Source organism: Adiantum capillus-veneris, chromosome 20, assembly GCF_014529385.1.
Source record: "Adiantum capillus-veneris isolate H3 chromosome 20, ASM1452938v2, whole genome shotgun sequence".
Lineage (NCBI taxonomy): Eukaryota > Viridiplantae > Streptophyta > Polypodiopsida > Polypodiales > Pteridaceae > Adiantum > Adiantum capillus-veneris.
The window spans coordinates 10,374,567-10,393,091 of NC_140950.1; the positions used below are offsets into that span (position 1 = coordinate 10,374,567).

At 43.4% G+C, this 18,525-nt stretch overlaps 1 pseudogene; it reads left to right on the forward strand.

Annotated features, from left to right (window-relative positions):
- The first annotated feature begins 3,271 nt into the window (after window positions 1-3,271).
- Window positions 3,272-4,950, forward strand: LOC147432080 (18S ribosomal RNA; annotated as a pseudogene).
- The last annotated feature ends 13,575 nt before the right edge of the window (window positions 4,951-18,525 follow it).

Here is an 18,525-nt window from a genome sequence, read left to right on the forward strand (position 1 = left end):
GCCAGAAACAATGCAATGAAAGAGCTACGCCATTCATATTACTTTAGACAAGGAGCGAAGGGTTCAAATCCCATTTCCTCCTAATCGCGATTACCTGTTTGGTTAACGGCGACATAGGTTGGCTCATCAAAGCTTCAAAGAGGAAATACCTTGAAGAGGGTCTGTTTCGCTCGATTTCTGCCATCCTAGGACTCCATGTTTTGTGAAGGCAAAGAGGACTTAAACCTCTGGCAGCCCCGGTGCTATTGCCTCGCTTTTCCGCTCGCATTTTCAGGATCGGAAAGGAAACAAGCGACACCAAACGAATCACGGCTCTTTTGGTTTGGTTGAGATAATATTCTTCATCCTCAGACAAGTGAAAGCAAAGTTCCCGTTTTTCTTTCCTACTAGCCCATGACCGGACTCGAACCGGTGCCGTTTCCTAGTACATAGAAAGGCTCTATCCAAAGGTAGCAGCTACATTACATGAGCCGAAATAGCATAGCCGACTCTTTTCGTTTTGTTTGGATAAAGGATATGCTAACTTTAGCAGCTTGGAGTGGCTCGCGCTCTCACGTGGGCAGCATTCCTTCCGAGCTGGGTCTCATGGCCGGAATCAACTATCTGCATCTCAATAACAATTCACTGTCTGGCACAATTCCTCCCACACTGGGGGACTGTAAGTATCTGGTGTGGGTGGATCTCAGCAGTAATGAACTGGAGGGCACCATCCCTAAGAGCTTGCCAAGCAAGCAGGGAAGATGATAGAAGGGACACCAGCTTGCATTTAGCCTTTTTTAAGCATCTTTAGGCGATCAATGCACAAAGTATGGCTTGGGATCAGTGCTTACCAGTTCGCCCGGCTTAGCAGAATTCCTTCCAAAGGTACAACCTTAGCGTCTCTACTCGGATATCGTGGACCATGCACGTAAACGAATTTGTACAGGCAATGAGCGTGGGATACTTGAGGAAGAGCGTAGGATCGAACGCAACACAAGTAAAAAACTTGAAAAAGAGCTACAAGTCGTGCGTGAACAAAAGGAGAGACTATTTGACAGAATTAAAGCTTTAGAGCGTAGGATAGCAAATGCAAAGGACGACAGCTCCTTTGTTCATGACTTACGCGAAATGCTTAGTTGCTCTACACCCGATTTGTTAGCCTTACGTCAGCCTTCGAATCGTTGCGAAACGAATAGCGAGAACTGGGGAAAAAAGGAGGCGTAGAGGATTTACACTCAACGGAAGGAGGAAGATGGCCAGAGGCATCGACAAATGAAAGATGGCGCGTTGCGAAACTAAAGTAGCAAACCGAAGACAGACTCTAACGGGTCAAATCCAAGACCGAACCACGATAAATCGAAGTTTTACCATCCATTACAACGTGAACCACCGATTCCCTGCAAGGCAAAGGATGGAACAAATAAGATATTTTACCATCGCTGATTTTGTATGCTTTGAGGCCGGAGTGGTCGCTGATTTTGTACGCGTATGCTTTGAGGCTGTATGCGGAGTGGTCACTGATTCTGTACGCTTTGAGGGCGAGGGATAAGAGAATAATTAAGTTACTGGCGCTACAATGCCGGTGGTATCGAGGCAACTCCTAATGAGATGATATGTCTGCTTCAGAATAAAAAGTTATGGATACGACACACGGAGAAAAAAAAAGGCTTAAAACCACTGCTCCAATTTATTTCATGCGTAGAAATCAATTCAAACACCTTTCCTTTGGCAAAGACACTCTGCTAGGCCAACATTGACACTGAGAGATGAAAGCGGGGAGCGAATGGGATTAGATACCCCTGTCCTAGCTGTAAACGATGGAGACTAATCGCTGCGCTGCGCGTATCAACCCCTAAGTGCTGTAGCTAACTTAGCGTTAAGTATCCCGCCTGGGGAGTATCGTTCCCCTTAGATCTTTAGGTGCTAGGCTAACGTAACCTCTCGGGACCGATGGTAGGCTAGGTGGTCCCTATGCTGGTGGGCAACCAACCCCAAACGCCAAGGCCAAGATTGCGGGGTGGAGTAAATGGCCAACTCGTCAGGCTCATGACCTGAAGACTGCAGGTTCGAATCCTGCCCCCGCACTACATGTTGTCAGCAGTTTTAAAGCAAAAAAAACACCGTTTAAAAGAAAAGGAAAGCAAGCTGTAAGCAAAGAAAAAGATGCGATAGAGAAAGCAAACAAGCGAAAGCAGAAAAAGATGCGTTTGCTTTAAAAAAAAGCAAAATCGAAGCAAAGCAATCTTTGCCGGCCAACTGCTTTACTCCGTTCGACATTAGCTTTTTTGCGTGCTAGCTACACTACATAAAAGCATTTATGAAAATGTGTAAAAACAGATGTTAAAAGAAAAGCATTAATTGCACCATGCTCTTGTTTGGTTTAGGTTTCGTTGCGGGGCTTTCCGTAAGCGGAAGCTGTTTTTTTGTTTCTTTTGTGCGGGGCATGCTTTTGGAATTGGAGAGGCTCTGAAACCTTGCGGATTTGTATCGAGCACAGTTCAACTTTCTTTATTCACAAAACCAAGTAGGATAAAATCTCTTACTAAGACTGCGGAGAGCAGCTATGGCGTTAATTCAGTCTTCTTCTTTGGCTAACACGCTGCATAGGCATACAGAATTAGCTTTGCTGGAGCGCCCGCCCTGAAGCCAAACTATCCCTCAGGGATCCCGGACCAAGCGCAAGTGGGGACTTCTCAACATCGCAAGTCACCTCTTGATGATCTGTCCATTAACCACACAAATATTTACATTTGATTATTATAGTTTGACTATTATACGAGAACGCTAGAGAATCTTTGTCTTTAGGCTTTAGCCATCCTTTACGTAACAAACCACTAAACTAAGAGGCCAGGTCGTTGATAGCAAGCTGTGTACTTGTCGGCTATCAATCATAAGGTGGAGTGAAATTGGATAGCCAGAGTGTTGTGTTTTTGGGCACTCAACAAAAAGAGAGGCGCACAGGCGACAAAGTAACAGGGGGCTTGGGGTTGTTGGGCTTCCCCGTTTGGCTCACGTAGCTTAAGGGATAGAGCATTCCTATGTACCAGGAAAGGAAACGGCACCGGTTCAAGTCCGGTCGCTTTCCTGGATCGGAAAGGTCGCGGTAGTATCTATTATTTCGTTGAGCACTGCTTTGTTGATCTGAGATTATGCTTAACCCCCGCTCGGCCCCAATCCCGGGACGTAAGATGATTCGCCTTGCCGATGGCCGTTCCGCTTACGGTTATTGGCAAGAGCTGGTAACTAACCAAGAGATCATCAACGACAAAGATTGACCTTTTTTAACCAAAAAACCGAGTTTGATCCTGGCTCAAAATGAACGCTGGCGATATGCTTAACACATGCAAGTTGAACGTTGTTTTCTGTTTATAGAACAGTTGAAGACAAAGTGGCAAACGGGTGCGTAACGCGTGGGAATCTACCAAACAGTTTGGGCCGAATCCCAAAGAAACGAAAGCAAAAAAGCAAGCTTCGATAAAGCTAAAAAGCGCTATTTGATGAGCCTGCGTAGTATTAGGTAGCTGGTTGGGTAAAGGCTGACCAAGCCGCAGATGCTTAGCTGATCTTTTCGGACCATCAGCCACACTGGGACTGAGACACGGCCCAGACTCCATAGGGAGGCAGCAGTGGGGAATATTGGACAATGGGCGAAAGCCCGATCCAGCAATATCGCGTGAGTGAGTGAAAAACGTCGCGTTAGCGAGGAAGGGCAATGCCGCTTGTAAAGCTCTTTCGTCGAGTGACGATTATGACAAGACTCGAAAAAGAAGCCCCGGCTAATTCCGTGCCAGCAGCCGCGGTAAGACGGGAGGGGCTAGTGTTATTCGGAATGACTGGGCGTAAAGGGCACGTAGGCAATGAATCAGGTTGAAAGTTAAAGGCGCCAGCTCAACTGGCGGAATGCTTTCAAAACCAATTCACTTGAGTGGGATAGAGGGGAGTGGAATTTCGTGTGGTAGGGATAAAATCCGGAGATATACGAAAGAACGCCGAAGTAGCGAAGGCAGCTTTCTGGGTTTCTACTGACGCTAGGGTGCGAAAGCTTGGGGAGCAAACAGGATTAGATACCCTGGTAGTCCATGCCGTAAACGATGAGTGTTCGTCCTTGGTCCGCGGATCGGGGGCTCAGCTAACGCATTAAACACTCCGCCTGGGGAGTACGGTCGCAAGACTGAAACTCAAAGGAATTGACGGGGGCTTGCACAAGCGGTGGAGCATGTGGTTTAATTCGATACAACGCGCAAAACCTTACCAGCCCTTGACATATGAACACTTGACGTATGAACACTTGACATATGAACAAGTGTGCTTGTCCTTAACGGGATGAAACGAAAATTCATACAGGTGCTGCATGGCTGTCGTCAGCTCGTGTCGTGAGACGTTTTTGGTTAACTCCTATAACGAGCGAAACCCTTGTTTTGTGTTGCTAAGACATGCTGCTCTCAAAGGATCAATGCCATTATTTACTTGTCAGCGGGGCGGTACGGGATTGATGACACTTCCTCTGTGCCGATGTTGCACTCACAGGAGACTACCTATAGTTCTACTATGGAGGAAGGTGGGGATGACGTCAAGTCCGCATGGCCCTTATGGGCTGGGCTACACACGTGCTACAATGGCAATTACAATAGGAAGCAGGTTCGTAAGGCGGAGCGAATCCATAAAGATTGCCTCAGTTCGGATTGTTCTCTGCAACTCGAGAACATGAAGTTGGAATCGCTAGTAATCGCGGATCAGCATGCCGCGGTGAATACGTACCCAGGCCCCGTACACACCGCCCGTCACACCCTGGGAATTGGTTTCGCCCAAAGCATCGACCAGAGATCACCTATTGCTAAAGTGTTTCATGCCAGCGTTGAGTGTGGCCCATTTTGGTATGGGTGGTCTCCTTGGCGCATATCACGGTTGGGTCAGTGACTGGGGTGAAGTCGTAACATGGTAGTCGTAGGGGAACCTGTGGCTGGAGGGAATCTTAAAGGGAGGCGCTAGCGTCTTTTTATTAACTGTACGTGAGTTGATAAAGTCAATTCGTTCGGGTAAGCTAACTGTGCGAGGGGGAAGTGTGGGGTTGGTAGCGATTAAATAATCAAAGGCTTGTACTAGCTGTATTTGCATTTTCTCTGGCAGGTGCTTTTGTCGTTAGCACTTTTTTGTTTCTTAATCAAGCGTGTTTGTTTTGTCCGGGCATCCTAGTAAAACGCGGAACACCTGATCCCATTCCGACCTCGATATGTGAAAAGCGTTTTCCGCTATATGTACTGAGAATTGTCGGGAGACATAGTTGACAGCCCGGACCCACTAAAGATGCGAAGAGGAGAAGAGAAAGGAACGCCATAACGGATAGCAAAAGCTAGGCAATTCTTCGAATTAACTACAGTAATTCGACCACCAAAGCGATGACGTGGCTGTAGTCATTCTAAACAATTGCTAGCGGCGGATGCTGCAGTCATCTAACCTTTCCTTGCTATCCGAGTGGATGCTTCCACTGGGCGGGGACTGGACCAATGTGATCTCGCCTTGACGTTGGCGGTCCGGCTTATGGAGAAGAGACCAAGGCCTTCTTTGACCAAGAGTCACACCTTTATGAAAATATTGCATCGGCACTTGTACCCTAGCGTTGACCTTAAATTAGAGATGAGAAAAATGTATAGTCTAATCTCAATCGAGAGATAGAGCGGCTTGGAAAGGCCGTGCGACTTGAGGAGCATAAGGCAATGGTTATGGCAGCCGCCAAACTCAAGACCAACGTTGTACTTACCGGCACTTTCCTTTCGGGAGCCTAAGGTCCCTCTCTTCCGGAACTTCTTATTGAGTTCCATTGGACTGCAAAGTGTGACCATGCTTATGAGTTTTTAAGAAAGACCTTAACCAGTGCACCCGTTCTACGAGTACCCGATTGGAGTGTAATTTTCCATGTGCATATTGATGCATTGAACTTTGCTATTGGGTGTGTTCTAGCTCAACCTGGAGAACATAAATTGGACTACCCCATTAGCTTTACGAGTCGTCAATTGAATGACACTGAGAGGAACTACACCACTACAAAGCGGGAAGGTTTAGCTATGGTTTACGCAGTGAAGAAATTTTGCTACTACCTTCTTGTCAACAAGTTTGTTTTCTATGTTGATCATCAAGCATTGTTGTATCTAGTAAATAAACCTTGTTCCATGGGAAGAATTACACGATGGTTGTTAATTCTTCTTGAGTTTTATTTTATCATTGTGGTGAGACCCGATAAAAGACATGTCATGGCCGATCATTTGTCTCGCATACCCAATGGTGAAGCCCCTATGGGAATTGATGGAATTGCCTTATACTTTCATGTTCCTAGTCGAGACCATGCCTGAATAAAGTGAGAAGATTGTGGACTTTTAAGTTAATGATTTTCTACCCAAAGAGCTTCGTAAGGATATAGCCAAAAATTGTTAAAGGAACGTAAATCTTATTCTCTAATTGCAGAAACTCTCTACAAGCTAGGGAATGACGATATTCTTAGACGTTGTGCTCATGAGGATGAGTATTTATACATACTGCAAGAAGCCCACATGAGTATAGCCGGAGGACATTTCTCAAGGGAACTAACTGCGAGAAAGGTGTTGCAATCATGCTATTGGTGGGATACCTTATTCAAAGATACATCACTTTTTGCAAAAGGATGTGATGAATGCCAACGTTACAAGACCACAAAACGAAAGGATAAGATGCCCTTAGTTCCTATTAAAGTGACTCAACCATTTGCAAAGTGGGGTTTAGACTTTGTAGGCCCAATTAGTCCGACAGCTCGTAACAATCAATCTCGATATATTATTGTTTCCATTGACTATGTGACAAAGTGGGCAGCAGCCAAGGCGACATGCAAGGCTGATGCAAGGTCAACCCCCAAGTTTCTCTTTGAGAACATTATTATAAGATTTGGTTGTCCCTTTGAAATTGTGAGTGACAATGGTACTCATTTTATAAATGGAGTGATAAAGGAACTCACGACAAACTTCATGATAGCCCATCATAAGTCTACACCTTATTATTTACAAGAAAATGGCCAAGCTGAGAGCACTAACAAGACTCTAATTTCTATTTTGACCAAAATAGTGGAAGCTCATCGCGCAGATTGGTATTTGAAGCTGACATCAACTCTATGGGCTTATCGTACTACTTACAAAGTGGCTATTAATTGTACACCATTCAAAATGGTATATGGCCAAGAAGCAGTTATGTTATGGGAGTTTGTAATTCCTAGTCTGCGCGTAGCTTCACAAGAAGGTTGGGATGATAACCCTTTAGTTGAGCGTTTATATATCCTTTAGAGGTTAGATGAAGAAAGACAATTGGCTGTGCAAAATGCACGTGGAGAAAGATAGGAGAAAGAAATGGTTTGACCGTCATTTGAAGAACAAAGATATCAAGATTGGGGATAAAGCCCTTACGCATATAGTACCTAACGAGAAGAAAAAGTTGAAATATGCGGAAAAATGACCATGTAGAGTGCAAAATCACCCCACAAGGCACCATTCATGTGGAAACTCTTGATGGACTTGAAATCATTGGATTCCTCAATGGGAGTAAATTTAAAAGATACTATGATCCTTTAAGCCAAGAGGAGCTACGTGCCATCCAAAAAAAAAGGTAGCCAACGCACAAGCAGAATTGAAAAAGATACAAGCTCAAGCTGAGGCTAAAGAGCAACAACAACGTATTCGATGACAATGAGAGGCCAACCTTGGAGTTACACATGCATTTCACGTTGAAACAGGGAATGATTGGTTGGACTCTGACACACCTCTACGATACCCTATTGAGTTAAATAGCGCCTATGGAAAAGTGCTATATAACGCGTTATTGGACACGGGTGCTAAATATATATGTTGTCATATGGAGTGTGGTGTCAATTAGGGAAGCCATCTCTATCTGAAAGTACCATCCAAGTCAAGGGTATCAACAAGAAAAAAAAGTACGATTTTTGGAACCTAACAAACTTCTGTCAGTTATGACAATGGGGTTGTAGCTTGTTGGAACTATGGAAGGCAATATAAACCTACGACGCACGTGGATGATAGCGACCAAATGCACTATTGATTGGGGCACTGGGAGTGTCACAACACAAAAACCAACTCGTAAACCTGCCACTCAAGCGACAGTCCCTGAGATATTGCCTGCCAAGAAGATACAACAAGAAATAGTGCATGTCTAAGAGGTTGAGCCATCTGTAACTATAGCCCAACCCTCTAGAGCTTCAACTTCGGTAGTTGAAACAAAAAATGAGACACACAAGACCCATCACAATATAGCTAAGAAAACATACAAATGGGTCCCTAAAACTTCTTTAGCGATCATTTCTTATGCTAAAAAACAAGAGCCTTGTAAGAGACGCCCCACTAACTCCCAGAAATGTAAGAAAATGTTGCATTGGATTCCTAAACGACTATTGGAAGCCCAAGGCTACTATGAAGGGAATGATGCAAAACGTAGATTGTGTTGTTACCTGTCACATATAGACCCATGTGAGTCAAATCCTGTAACGATAAAGCTGATTGAAGATCGTGGGAAGGAAAAGATTACAGAACACTATAAACCTGGTCCGGAGCTAGTTTGGGTACCCAAGCGAGAACGACTTGTATCGCTCACATCAAACATAGAAAAAATGAATAAAGCTTCTTGCTCTTCATGTAGTTCTTAACAAAAATACCAGCTTCAACACAACCTCCACCTACCATTGTAAATATCCATACAAATAAGAAAGAATTTGCCCCTCCCGTTGTAAGTTCACCACCTACAACAATATTACAAGTAAAATCATGGGAGAGTACCTTACCACCCTTGCAACTAGATGAAACGCCTAGGGCGGTAAAAAATTATTGGTCAAAGTCTTCACCCATAACAACTTGAAACAACTGGTTTCAAAGGGTGACGACATCGTTCCAAAAGGTGTGATCTACACAAGGAAGGGGGGATTGTTTGCTGACATCCATCATTCACTTACTTCCCACTTAACCTTCCTCCCTGACCTCTCAATCTCCCAATCTTAGGGAATGTATATATATAGCCCAATACTCAAGAAAACAAAAATAAAAAAGTAAAAGAGCAAGAGCCACTAAACAAAAGGCTGGAAACCTACAAGTTCTAATACGAGACCCAAAAATCATTATAATTACATATTATGCACAAGGACATGACCTTTTGACATGACCCTTATAATATTTGCACACTAACCATCATCTATCTGCGTGTACAGATATGGCTAGTACTCTAGAGTAATCCACTCCTACCTTGGGTGAGAGGTACCCTCTTTACTTTTCACAAGTGTTTCACATAGTCTACCCAATGCTTTCTTGTGAATGGGATTTGGTGGATACGCTAGAGTGTGAGATGAATTTTGAGGAATTAGAATGACTGATACGTCTCTTGACCATGAATGATCCCTACTTAGTGGAGAGCATCTCTCTGATTGCACAAGCCTACCTTTGACCAACATGACTATAGACATCTAGTGACATTCTTAGTAAACATTTGTGCCTCTGATGATGAGGAAGAGTTACATGATTACACGGATGGCACGTATGGTCTCACGGATGATGACTTTGTTTTTCTCGACGATGACGAGGATAGGGGTCTAGACCTAGGGCTACCCGCCCATCTATTCAATATCTTGTTCCCTTGACTTTCTAGGTGGTGCAAATATTTAGGTTAGGGTTCCTTATGTTGTTTGATTGTGTTCAATAAAGGTTGGTGCCTCTTGTCATAATAATCAATATCTAATTCTCCTAAATGATTTTCTCATGTTAAACTGATCATTTAATATGGGGAAGTGCCAGGGGAGAAAAAGCTAGAATATTTGTTAAGCTAGCAGACTGGCCACAGTAGGGATCCAAAGGAGGGAAAATAGGGATCCAAAGGGGGGGCCATCTGCAAAAGAGCCATGTGCAACAATGGGCTAAAAAGACCCTAAGGTTCAACCCATTAAGACTTCCAAAATGCTAAGGTTCCAAAATTCAAAGGTTGTGTCCAAAGGTCAACCATGGGGGAATTGGATGCTTAGTGTGTGTCAAAAAAGTCTTTACAAATCCCTACTTAGGAGGGGGCGAGGCTTGCTTGTAGGGGATGAGAGAGAAAGTCACACACACACACACACACACACACAAGCTCCCTTTACACAAAGGGAATGAGGGACACATGTCAACTCCCTAGGCCAGATGCCCACAAGGTGTACCCAATTCCTATTGGATGGCCTTGGAGGTGGACCAATGAGAATTAGGCTAGAGTAAATCTAGTTTAATCAATTTAAAAAAACTTAATAAAAGAACCAATGAGAATTAAGTCCTCTAGAAGGCTATTGGACAGTCTCCCAAGGGGTCCAATGAGCATTCAGCAGCCCAATGGCTTGCCTGATTCCTATTGGCCAGGAGGCAAAGGGGTCCAATGAGAGTTTAGTTGAATTATTAAATTACCTAAAGCTCTCACAAAAGGGGAAAGGGGGACACCTGTCAGAAGGCTATCACTTATGCTGCTTAATTGTCATTGGCTAGCCCTAGGGAGGTCCAATGAGAGGGTAGCATGAGCAAATAGCAAGAGGGGTCGACCAAGAGAGAGAGGGGGCTGATTTTTGCAAGGCATTATCACACACACACTCACACAATCTCATGTGTGAAGCAAAGAAGACTCTCTCTCCTTCTCAAGCTTTAATGGAAAGCTTATCACCTACTCCAAGCTTGTGAGAAGGGAGGCCTACGTCACCAAAAACTCTTGGCTTTGTGATGCAAATCCAACCAAGAGCCAAGCTTCAATGCATGCTCATCTCCTCTACCATGCTAATTACTAAGCTAAGCTATGCTAATATCAGTGATTATGTGAGGATGATTCAAAGAGGGATGATAAAAAGCAAGAGAAGAAAAAGGCGAGAAAGAGGACACACTCTTCTCCATCTTCTTCATCCTCTTCCTCTTATGACAGTGATGGTGAAGACGACAAAGATCAAGACAAGAAAAAGGCGAGAAAGAGGTCACCCTCTTCTCCACCTTCTTCAAATTCTTCACCTTCTGAAGAAAGTGATGGTGCAACCTTTGAACCATCAAAAAGAAGAGGCCATAGGAAATCCTATGCCGCATGGAAGAGGTCGCCCAAGCTGAAGAAGTTCAAAGAGGGAGGGAAGAGCATCTCTTTCCTTACCTATGATGGTACCTTTGGTGCTACAGACAAAGTCTTGTCCTTTATCCAGCAGTTTGATGCGGCGTTTTGAGATGAGGGCTTCACGGAGTCTTCTAAGCTCCGCCATGTAGCTATGCACTTTCAAAAGTCTACCAGGCAATGGTGGTCTAGCCTACGAGCCAACAGTGAAGCTCCGCGAACATGGAAAGCTTTAAGAGCTTCCATTATGAAGCAGTTTTTGGCCACCGATGCCAAAGACAAAGTACTCACCGAATGGCGAAGCTTAAAGCTCTCTCCCTATGAATCCATCCACAAATATGTAAACAAGTTTTGGGACCTACAACTCAAAGCCACTGTCTTCAAAAAGTTGGATTTTGGAGAGCAAAAGCAACAATTTTGTGCGGGCTTAACCGAAGAAATGGCGGAGTATGTCAACTCCCAAAGGCCACGTACCATATCGGCGGTAATACACCATACTATGGTGGCCTCTCGAATCAATTTCCAAACGGGGGCTAAAAGAAATAATAAGCCCACGGAAAACAAGGGTTCCAACGAGCCTAAGGGGAAGGACAATGTCCAAAAGTCTCCTAAGGGCAACTCCAACAAAGCTAAAGAGAAGGGAGTTTACAAAGGTAAAAACAAACTCTCTCCTTAAGAGCTTGAGCGTTATCGCAAGGATAACTGGTGTTTCAAGTGCGGCGAACAAGGGCATGCGTACCGCGTGTGTCCCCAAAAGAACAACCGCCAAGATCCTCCTAGTGCTACCTTGGTTGAAATCCAAGAGGAGGAGACTCACCAAACTCATCACAAAGGATCTCCTCTATGCCATGCTTGGGGAAAGGAAAGAGAACATGATTGTTTTATTCTCTTTGACCCTGGTTCTACTCACAATTTTATATCTATAGAGTTGGCCACCAAGCTATGCATACAAGCCTATGAGATGGGAGATGTTCTACCCGCAGATAGTGCTTTCAAGGGGCAAGAAGCTTTAGTCACTCCCTTAATCGGGAAATTGAGGCTTCATGTCCAAAGCTATGTGGACAAAGAGGACTTCTTTATCTCTCCTCTCAAGCATGAGGATGTAATCCTAGGGGCACCATGGTTGATTGCCTGGCTGCCAATGTTAAATTCCTTGAAAGGAGAATCTCCTTTAAGTTCAGGGAAAAAGACATGTATATAGATGCTAAGGAAATGGGTAACACTATCCCCATTGTACATACACCAGCTTTCAACAAGTCAATAAAGAGCTCTATTTTCGTGTACATGATTTTTGTTAAAGATTCTCAAAATGAACCTAATGCTTTAGCAAAAGAAAATAAAAGCAACCAAAAGGAATTAGAGTTATCCAATTTTCTCAAGGGGTTTCAAGATGTTTTTATTGACGACATCCCTTGTGAGCTACCTCCTAAACGAGGTAATGATGACCATGCAATTGAACTTCTTCCAGGAAGTTCACCGCCTAACAAACCTCCTTATAGAGTTTCTCAAGCTCAACAAGAGGAGATTATGGAGCAAGTGCATGAGTTAGTTGAGAAGGGAGTGGTTAGGCCTAGCTCATCTCCATTTTGCTCACCTGTGTTATTAGTGCAAAAGAAAGACAACACATATCGTATGTGTGTCGACTATAGAGCACTAAATAGGATCACTATCAAGAATAGGTTTCCCATTCCACGGGTAGAAGACCTATTTGATAAGCTACAAGGATCGACCTACTTCAGTAGGATTAACCTAAAAAGTGGCTATCATCAAGTATGTCGTTCTAATTTTTGCAAGCAGGTGATATTAACCAGGATCTAGCAAGATGCTCCGAATGGTTTGAGGAGAAAAGGGGAGGAGTGACACATGTAAGGGAGAGGGAGAGAGGTCGCTGTTTGTCAGGCCGACGGTAGAGAGAGAGAGAGAGAGGAGAGAGAGAGACGCGTGTGGCGATTGCTGGCGCGCGAGTTGTCTGTATGCAGGCATCTTGCTATTGAGCATGTGTCTTGTTTGTCTCTTGTTTCTTCAGACAGCAGGCCCTCACGCGGTGTGAGCTGTAGGAAATAGACATATTTTTCAGACGGCAGGCCCTGACGGGGTGCGAGCTGCGGATGGAGGGGATTCTGCCACGTGGGCCCCACGTGTACCCGACAGCGTGTGCTCTGATCAGAGCGCATGGCGCACAGATGGTGGAGGTGCAGGGAGTAAACCATGGGGATGGGGGTTTGCGTGATGGGCACAGGAGGGAGAGTCGCGTGGACTATGGTAAAGGGTGGGTGAGGCGCAAAGTGCAGAGAAAAGGGTCGTGTTGCTGGACGTTGGCGCCGTGCAAGTGGGCAAGGCGTAGAGTGCAGAGAAGAGGGCCGTCATGCTGGACGCACAGAAGCGGATGATGAGCGGATGATAGGTGCAAAAGCACCACGTGGGAACAGGACCAAACGCGGAAGAGTTTACTTTGCGGAGAGTTGGAAACCGAATCTTCCTATGTAATTAATTAATAGATGTCCAACATACCCAGTATGTCAAATAAGGATAGTTGATCAAGACATTGTAAAGACCGCATTTTGCACCACATTTGGTCTTTATGAATACATTGTCATGCCTTTTGGCTTGACCAATGCACCAGCCACATTCAACCGCTTCATGGAGAAGCTGTTCAGGCCTCATCGAACCTTCACTGGAGTGTTCTTTGATGATATTATCATCTACTCTAATTCATTAGACGAACACAAGCAACACCTCCAGGTAATATTTCAAGTTTTAAGAGAGAATAAACTTTATGTTAATCGAAAGAAAAGTGAAATTTTCTTGCAAGAGATTCAGTATTTAGGTCACATTATCTCTCAAGATGGCATCCAAATGGATCCATCAAAGTTAGAGGTAATAAAAGGATGGCCTAAACCAAGGAATCTTCATGAACTAAGAAGCTTTATAGGTATGTGTGCATACTATAGACGCTTCATAGAAAAGTTCTCACAAATTGCGGGACCATTACATGACCTAACAAAGAAAATCGTTAGGTATACATGGTCTGCTAAGGAGAACAATGCTTTGAAAAAGCTTAAAGAAAAGCTTATCTCTCAACCTGTGCTTACACTACCGGATCTCTCAAAACCATTTGAGGTCCAATGTGATGCTTGTGGTGATTGCCTTGGAGCTGTTTTTCTCCAAGAAGGGCATGCCATAGGCTATGAAAGTCGAAGGCTCGACCCTGTTGAGCAAGCTATAGGCATATATGAAAAGGAACTCCTTGCAGTTCTACATGCCTTAGACTCATGGAAACACTATTTATTGGGGACTCCTTTCATTCTGCGAACGGATCACCAAAGTCTTAAGTACTTCATGACGCATACCAAGCTCTCCGACAAACAAATGAGGTGGGAAAATTTCCTTTCGCAATTTCATTTTCATATTGCTCACATTGCTGGCAAGCATAATCAAGTAGTTGATGCACTCTCAAGAAGACCGAGAGTGAATGCGGTTTCCATAGCAACTCACAATGATCTATCTTCAATGATAGATGAGTATGCTATTGATCCCGATTTTAGAGATGTGATTTCAGCCCTTGCATTAGGGAAGAAAGAAGAACCATTTACTTTACAAGATGGTTATCTTCTCTATGGCAATAGATTATGTGTTACTAACTCACTACGTGAGAAAGTAATGTATGAATCTCATGCTCCACCTTATGCGGGGCATAGAGGGATTCGGTCTACCTTAAAGGGAATAGAAACATATTTCTATTGGCCTACGATGAAAGTGAACATACAAGGGTATGTTTCTAAATGTGTGGTATGCCAAAAGACAAAATTTGATAGAGGGAAGCAACTTGGATTGCTTCAACCCTTGCCAATCCCTAATTCACCATGGGAGAGAATATTCATGGATTTTATCTTTGGATTGCCTAAGTCTATCCATGGGAATACGGGAATATGGACGATAGTAGACAGGTTCAGTAAACAAGCTCATTTTATACCTATCAAAAAGACTATCAAAGCCCATCAAATGGCAACCCTCTCCATTTCACAAATTTTCAAGTACCATGGCTTGCCAATGTCCATAGTGTCGGATAGAGATCCTAGAATGACCAGTAATTTTTGGAAGGGTCTCTTTGAGAATTTAGGGACAAGGCTAAACTTCTCTTCAGCCTATCATCCACAAACGGATGGCCAAAGTGAAATAGCTAACCTAACAATTATCGATCTACTAAAAGCCTATGTAACGGAAGTAGATCAAAGATCCCAATGGGAGAAGTACTTACCCTTAGTGGAGTATGCTTACAATAACACTGTACATACTTCCACGGGAAAAGCACCTTTCGAGGTAATTGAGGGAAGATCAAAAAGTCCCTTGCTACTTAAGGTACATGGGAAGATCTTCGTTGCAAATGAGTATAGCTGGGACCTACAAGAATCTTTTCAAAAGATTAAGGATGCTATCTCTATCTCACAGCAAAGGCAAAAGGCTACTCTTGACAAGCACAGAAGAGCCCAAGGCTTTAAAGAAAATGATTGGGTCTTGTTAAAGTTTCCCAAGGCTTGATTAAGGCACACGACGAGCAATAATCCTATGGGACACCAAAAGTACTATGCTAAACTAGCAAAAAGGTACTATGGTCCCTTCCAGATTCTTAGGCCAATCAATGAGATGGCCTATCAACTCAAGTTTCCCAATCATTGGCTCATACACAAAGCTTTCCATGTGAGCCTATTAAAGCCTTACAAAGGAGAGCCACCTCAAGAACCAACTACTGAAGACCCACCAGAGATAGAGGACCCAGAAGAGGTGCTACAACCCGAGTCCATTCTCCGACATGAAGACAAGGTACTAAGAGGCGGTAAGACTATCCGACGATATCTTATTAAGTTTAAGAATTATCCTTTTGAAGATGCTAGATGGATGCAAGGCATACAATTAAAGGATAACCTAAACCTTGTCAATGCTTACAATGCTTCCGAAGAGTAAGCAAATGTACAAAATGTTAAAAATGAACAAAGTTTTTGTCTTATAAGACTCTCTTTTTCTTTATTGTGCACAAAAATGAAGTAGTATGAATGCTTAGATCAAGTTTGCAGAGACGACGTCTCCCAAACACCAAGTAGAGCTTGTCACTCTACTATGGAAGATTGATAGGACTAATGTGCAGGCATGCTTGCTGCAGCCTCAGGCTCTCAAGCACCAAATGGACTAGTCATCCATTGTGGAATGATGTCGTAGGGTAACATAGGGATCCTCTACCCGCTAAGAAAAGGACTCATGAATATGATTTATCTTCTCTACACCATAGTCGAGGACGACTATGATTTCAAGAGAGAGGTAATGTCATAATAATCAATATCTAATTCTCCTAAATGATTTCCTCATGTTAAACTGATCATTTAATATGGGGAAGTGCCAGGGGAGAAAAAGCTAGAATATTGGTTAAGCTAGCAAACCACCCACAGTAGGGATCCAAAGGGGGGGCCATCTGCAAAAGAGCCATGTGCAACAATGGGCTAAAAAGACCCTAAGGTTCAACCCATTAAGACTTCCAAAATGCTAAGGTTCCAAAATTCAAAGGTTGTGTCCAAAGGTCAACCATGGGGGAATTGGATACTTAGTGTGTGTCAAAAAAGTTTTTACAAATACCTACTTAGGAGGGGGCGAGCCTTGCTTGTAGGGGATGAGAGAGAAAGTCACACACAGACACACAAGCTCCCTTTACACAAAGGGAATGAGGGACACATGTCAACTCCCTAGGCCAGATGCCCACAAGGTGTACCCAATTCCTATTGGATGGCCTTGGAGGTGGACCAATGAGAATTAGGCTAGAGTAAATCTAGTTTAATCAATTTAAAAAAACTTAATTAAAGAACCAATGAGATTTAAGTCCTCTAGAAGACTATTGGACAGTCTCCCAAGGGGTCCAATGAGCATTCAGCAGCCCAATGGCTTGCCTGATTCCTATTGGCCAGGAGGCAAAGGGGTCCAATGAGAGTTTAGTTGAATTATTAAATTACCTAAAGCTCGCACAAAAGGGGAAAGGGGGACACCTGTCAGAAGGCTATCACTTATGCTGCTTAATTGTCATTGGCTAGCCCTAGGGAGGTCCAATGAGAGGGTAGCATGAGCAAATAGCAAGAGGGGTCGACCAAGAGAGAGAGGGGGCTGATTTTTGCAAGGCATTATCACACACACACTCACACAATCTCATGTGTGAAGCAAAGAAGACTCTCTCCTTCTCAAGCTTTAATGGAAAGCTTATCACCTACTCCAAGCTTGTGAGAAGGGAGGCCTACGTCACCAAAAACTCTTGGCTTTGTGATGCAAATCCAACCAAGAGCCAAGCTTCAATGCATGCTCATCTCCTCTACCATGCTAATTACTAAGCTAAGCTATGCTAATATCAGTGATTATGTGAGGAGATGTACGTAAGACTACTCCTTCTTCCTCTCAATCTACTCTCATACCCTGCTAGCTCTCACCATCTTCGAAGGTGTGTGAGGTCTTGGGTCTGAGACCGGGGAGAATTAATGTTGTGTTTGATAAGTGTTTTTCTTAGTGCATGAAGCTTTCATCTTCATTGCACTAGCTAGTCTTGAAGGAACACAAAGAATTGTATTGTACAATGTCTCTCTTGATGGGAGAAACCATAATACAAATCCTTTTGGAGGGGGAACCGGCTCCATGCAAATCCGGTCCTCAACTGTTGTCAATAGCTTAATTTCTCTCTCTTTTGAAAGTATTGTTCATGCTATCTAACTAGGTGTTATGCTTTTTGTTGTTCTCTCCACCCAAGCACTCTTGTAATTCTCATTAGGAATCTATTCTAATGAAATGCCCACTATGTTCATGCTAATTTCCGCTACACAAAAGTTTTTAGGCCATTAAATGTCACACCTCTTCCCACTGATGTTCCTCCTAGAGGTATTCCTTGTGTTTTCTAGTGTGTATTGGAACGTGTTGCAATAGTTGAGATTTTGAACTTTATAAAATCTTTATTTCATTCACTCTTCGAATCGAGTGCGATCATCAACATGAACAAGTGTTTCTTGTCCATTAGCATTGCCTCTTGTTTTTGTTTAGCATCAATGTTTGTCTACTTTAACTGTTGATTGGTAGCACAATGTTCATCACTTTTATTTGGTATTAAACATTAGATTCCATATAATTTCATGTCATAGTCCCTTGTCTAGGTTTATGAATCAAGCAGTTTGACTAAGCTAGCTTGACAAAGTTAGGCGTTATAGATCTTCTCTTAATACCATGGGAAATGCCTTGCTAATTGTCATTGGTTACTTTAGGTTCTTAATCCAATTTAGGCAGCATTGTGTGCAATGTACAGGTGCTTTCTAGTGGGTTTGATCCCTCTTGACCTTTAGTTTAACTATTATAAAGCAAGTTTACTATTGTGATGAGCATGGGGAGGGTAAGAGTTTCAATATGACCCCC